At 48.7% G+C, this 4200-nt stretch overlaps 13 non-coding genes across 13 annotated transcripts; all 13 read right to left on the reverse strand.

Annotated features, from left to right (window-relative positions):
* Window positions 1-217: 217 nt before the first annotated feature.
* LOC118346935 lies at window positions 218-336 on the reverse strand. The gene has a single exon (XR_004800199.1). It is a non-coding gene; the product is annotated as a 5S ribosomal RNA (ribosomal RNA).
* A 190-nt stretch (window positions 337-526) lies between these two features.
* Window positions 527-645, reverse strand: LOC118346933. The gene has a single exon (XR_004800197.1). It is a non-coding gene; the product is annotated as a 5S ribosomal RNA (ribosomal RNA).
* A 190-nt stretch (window positions 646-835) lies between these two features.
* Window positions 836-954, reverse strand: LOC118346937. The gene has a single exon (XR_004800201.1). It is a non-coding gene; the product is annotated as a 5S ribosomal RNA (ribosomal RNA).
* Window positions 955-1145: 191 nt separating this feature from the next.
* Window positions 1146-1264, reverse strand: LOC118346929. The gene has a single exon (XR_004800193.1). It is a non-coding gene; the product is annotated as a 5S ribosomal RNA (ribosomal RNA).
* Window positions 1265-1453: 189 nt separating this feature from the next.
* LOC118346936 lies at window positions 1454-1572 on the reverse strand. Its single transcript, XR_004800200.1, has one exon. It is a non-coding gene; the product is annotated as a 5S ribosomal RNA (ribosomal RNA).
* A 190-nt stretch (window positions 1573-1762) lies between these two features.
* LOC118346938 lies at window positions 1763-1881 on the reverse strand. Its single transcript, XR_004800202.1, has one exon. It is a non-coding gene; the product is annotated as a 5S ribosomal RNA (ribosomal RNA).
* A 189-nt stretch (window positions 1882-2070) lies between these two features.
* Window positions 2071-2189, reverse strand: LOC118346934. Its single transcript, XR_004800198.1, has one exon. It is a non-coding gene; the product is annotated as a 5S ribosomal RNA (ribosomal RNA).
* A 189-nt stretch (window positions 2190-2378) lies between these two features.
* Window positions 2379-2497, reverse strand: LOC118346941. The gene has a single exon (XR_004800205.1). It is a non-coding gene; the product is annotated as a 5S ribosomal RNA (ribosomal RNA).
* Window positions 2498-2686: 189 nt separating this feature from the next.
* Window positions 2687-2805, reverse strand: LOC118346930. The gene has a single exon (XR_004800194.1). It is a non-coding gene; the product is annotated as a 5S ribosomal RNA (ribosomal RNA).
* Window positions 2806-2993: 188 nt separating this feature from the next.
* Window positions 2994-3112, reverse strand: LOC118346932. Its single transcript, XR_004800196.1, has one exon. It is a non-coding gene; the product is annotated as a 5S ribosomal RNA (ribosomal RNA).
* Window positions 3113-3295: 183 nt separating this feature from the next.
* Window positions 3296-3414, reverse strand: LOC118346940. Its single transcript, XR_004800204.1, has one exon. It is a non-coding gene; the product is annotated as a 5S ribosomal RNA (ribosomal RNA).
* Window positions 3415-3603: 189 nt separating this feature from the next.
* Window positions 3604-3722, reverse strand: LOC118346939. Its single transcript, XR_004800203.1, has one exon. It is a non-coding gene; the product is annotated as a 5S ribosomal RNA (ribosomal RNA).
* Window positions 3723-3911: 189 nt separating this feature from the next.
* On the reverse strand, window positions 3912-4030 carry LOC118346931. Its single transcript, XR_004800195.1, has one exon. It is a non-coding gene; the product is annotated as a 5S ribosomal RNA (ribosomal RNA).
* Window positions 4031-4200: the final 170 nt, after the last annotated feature.

The following is a 4200-nucleotide window of genomic DNA, read 5'->3' on the forward strand; positions in this document are numbered from 1 at the left end:
GTGCATTAGTGCTGGTATGATCGCATCCATCAAACTAATTACTTAAAATTCATATAATCCTTGAGCGACATACTAGCGTCCTTCCGATCCCAATCCAAACGGAGATCTGATCCAAACCCATCGCTACGCGATGGGCAGGGCGCGATTTTCCTAAGAATCCACTCCCGAGTTGTCCTTATTGTCAATGCCTCTCCCAAGGCGGAAAAAACAAAAACGTGGGGTGCAACACGAGGACTTCCCAGGAGGTCACCCATCCTAGTACTACTCTCGCCCTAGCACGGTTAACTGCCGAATTCTAATGGGATCCGGTGCATTAGTGCTGGTATGATCGCACCCATCAAAGTAATTATTTTAAATTCATATAATCCTAGGGCGACCTACTAGCATATTTCCGATCCCAATGCGAACCGGCGATCTGATCGAAACCCATAGCTACGCGATGGGCAGGGCGCGATTTTCCTAAAAATCCACTCCCGAGTTGTCCTTCTTGTCAATTCCTCTCACAAGGCGGAAAAAACAAAAACGAGGGGTGCAACACGAGGACTTCCCAGGAGGTGACCCATCCTAGTACTACTCTCGCCCAAGCACGCTTAACTGCGGAGTTCTGATGGGTTCCGGTGCATTTGTGCTGGTATGATCGCACCCATCAAACCAATTATTTAAAATTCATATAATCCTAGGGCGACCTACTAGCGTATTTCCGATCCCAATGCGAACCGGTGATCTGATCGAAACCCTTGGCTGCGCGATGGGCAGGGCTCGATTTTCCTAAAAATCCACTCCCAAGTTGTCCTTCTTGTAAATTCCTCTCGCAATGCGGAAAAAACAAAAACGAGGGGTGCAACACGACGACATCCGAGGAGGTCCCCCATCCTAGTACGACTCTCGCCCAAGCAAGCTTGACTGCAGAGTTCTGATGGGATCCGGTGCATTAGTGCTGGTATGATCGCACCCATCAAACTAATTATTTAAAATTCATATAATCCTAGGGCGACCTACATGCGTATTTCTGATCCCAATGCGAACCGGCGATCTGATCGAAACCCTTGGCTACGCGATGGGCAGGGCGCGATTTTTCGAAAAATCCACTTGTCAATTGGTCCTTCTTGTCAATTCCTCTCGCAAGGCGGAAAAAACAAAAACGAGGGGTGCAACACGAGGACTTCCCAGGAGGTCACCCATCCTAGTACTACTCTCGCCCAAGCACGCTTAACTGCGGAGTTCTGATGGGATCCGGTGCATTAGTGCTGGTATGATCGCACCCATCAAACTAATTACTTAAAATTCAAATAATCCTTGAGCGACATACTAGTGTCCTTCCGATCCCAATCCAAACGGAGATCTGATCCAAACCCATCGCTACGCGATGGGCAGGGCGAGATTTTCCCAAAAATCCACTCCCGAGTGGTCCTTCTTGTCAATTCCTCTTGCAAGGCGGAAAAAACAAAAACGAGGGGTGCAACACGAGGACTTCCGAGGTGGTCACCCATCCTAGTACTACTCTCAACCAAGCACGGTTAACTGCGGAGTTCTAATGGGATCCGGTGCATTAGTGCTTGTATGATCGCACCCATCAAACTAATTACTTAAAATTCAAATAATCCTTGAGCGACATACTAGCGTCCTTCCGAACCCAATCCAAACGGAGATCTGATCCAAACCCTTGGCTACGCGATGGGCAGGGCGCGATTTTTCGAAAAATCCACTTGTCAATTGGTCCTTCTTGTCAATTCCTCTCGCAAGGCGGAAAAAACAAAAACGAGGGGTGCAACACGAGGACTTCCCAGGAGGTCACCCATCCTAGTACTACTCTCGCCCAAGCACGCTTAACTGCGGAGTTCTGATGGGATCCGGTGCATTAGTGCTGGTATGATCGCACCCATCAAACTAATTACTTAAAATTCAAATAATCCTTGAGCGACATACTAGCGTCCTTCCGATCCCAATCCAAACGGAGATCTGATCCAAACCCATCGCTACGCGATGGGCAGGGCGAGATTTTCCCAAAAATCCACTCCCGAGTGGTCCTTCTTGTCAATTCCTCTTGCAAGGCGGAAAAAACAAAAACGAGGGGTGCAACACGAGGACTTCCCAGGAGGTCACCCATCCTAGTACTACTCTCAACCAAGCACGGTTAACTGCGGAGTTCTAATGGGATCCGGTGCATTAGTGCTGGTATGATCGCACCCATCAAACTAATTACTTAAAATTCAAATAATCCTTGAGCGACATACTAGCGTCCTTCCGATCCCAATCCAAACGGAGATCTGATCCAAACCCATGGCTACGCGATGGGCAGGGCGAGATTTTCCCAAAAATCCACTCCCGAGTGGTCCTTCTTGTCAATTTATCTCGCAAGGCGGAAAAAACAAAAACGAGGGGTGCAACACGAGGACTTCCCTGGAGGTCACCCATCCTAGTACTACTCTCGCCCAAGCACGCTTAACTGCGGAGTTCTGATGGGATCCGGTGCATTAGTGCTGGTATGATCGCACCCATCAAACTAAATACTTAAAATTCAAATAATCATTGAGCGACATACTAGCGTCCTTCCGATCCCAATCCAATCGGAGATCTGATCCAAACCCATGGCTACGCGATGGGCAGGGCGAGATTTTCTGAAAAATCCACTCCCGAGTGGTCCTTCTTGTCAATTTATCTCGCAAGGCGGAAAACAAATCAACGAGGGGTGCAACACGAGGACTTCCCAGGAGGTCACCCATCCTAGTACTACTCTCGCCCAAGCACGCTTAACTGCGGAGTTCTGATGGGATCCGGTGCATTAGTGCTAGTATGATCGCACCCATCAAACTAATTACTTAAAATTCAATAATCCTTGAGCGACATACTAGCGTCCTTCCGATCCCAATCCAAACGGAGATCTGATCCAAACCCATGGCTACGCGATGGGCAGGGCGAGATTTTCCCGAAAAATCCACTCCCGAGTGGTCCTTCTTGTCAATTTATCTCGCAAGGCGGAAAAAAAAAAACGAGGGGTGCAACACGAGGACTTCCCAGGAGGTCACCCATCCTAGTACTACTCTCGCCCAAGCACGCTTAGCTGCGGAGTTCTGATGGGATCCGGTGCATTAGTACTGGTATGATCGCGCCCAACAAACTAATTATTTTAAATTCATATAATCCTTCAGCGAAATACTAGCGTCCTTCCGATCCCAATCCAAACGGAGATCTGATCCAAACCCATGGCTACGCGATGGCGGTAATTACCGAAAAAATCCACTCCCGAGTGGTCCTTCTTGTCAATTTATCTCGCAAGGCGGAAAAAACAAAAACGAGGGTGCAACACGAGGACTTCCCAGGAGGTCACCCATCCTAGTACTACTCTCGCCCAAGCACGCTTAACTGCGGAGTTCTGATGGGATCCGGTGCATTAGTGCTGGTATGATCGCACCCATCAAACTAATTACTTAAAATTCATGTAATCCTTGAGCGACATACTAGCGTCCTTCCGATCCCAATCCAAACGGAGATCTGATCCAAACCCATGGCTACGCGATGGGCAGGGCGAGATTTTCCCAAAAATCCACTCCCGAGTGCTCCTTCTTGTCCATTTATCTCGCAAGGCGGAAAAAACAAAAACGAGGGGTGCAACACGAGGACTTCCCAGGAGGTCACCCATCCTAGTACTACTCTCGCCCAAGCACGCTTAACTGCGGAGTTCTGATGGGATCCGGTGCATTAGTGCTGGTATGATCGCACCCAGCAAACTAAATACTTAAAATTCAAATAATCCTTGAGCGACATACTAGCGTCCTTCCGATCCCAATCCAATCGGAGATCTGATCCAAACCCATGGCTACGCGATGGGCAGGGCGAGATTTCCCGAAAAATCCACTCCCGAGTGGTCCTTCTTGTCAATTTATCTCGCAAGGCGGAAAAAACAAAAGCGAGGGGTGCAACACGAGGACTTCCCAGGAGGTCACCCATCCTAGTACTACTCTCGCCCAAGCACGCTTAACTGCGGAGTTCTGATGGGATCCGGTGCATTAGTGCTGGTATGATCGCATCCATCAAACTAATTACTTAAAATTCATATAATCCTTGAGCGACATACTAGCGTCCTTCCGATCCCAATCCAAGCGGAGATCTGATCCAAGCCCATGGCTGCGCGATGGGCAGGGCGAGATTTTCCCAAAAATCCACTCCCGAGTGCTCCTTCTTGTCAATTTATCTCGCAAG

This window comes from Juglans regia, unplaced genomic scaffold (assembly GCF_001411555.2).
Source record: "Juglans regia cultivar Chandler unplaced genomic scaffold, Walnut 2.0 Scaffold_815, whole genome shotgun sequence".
Taxonomy (NCBI): domain Eukaryota; kingdom Viridiplantae; phylum Streptophyta; class Magnoliopsida; order Fagales; family Juglandaceae; genus Juglans; species Juglans regia.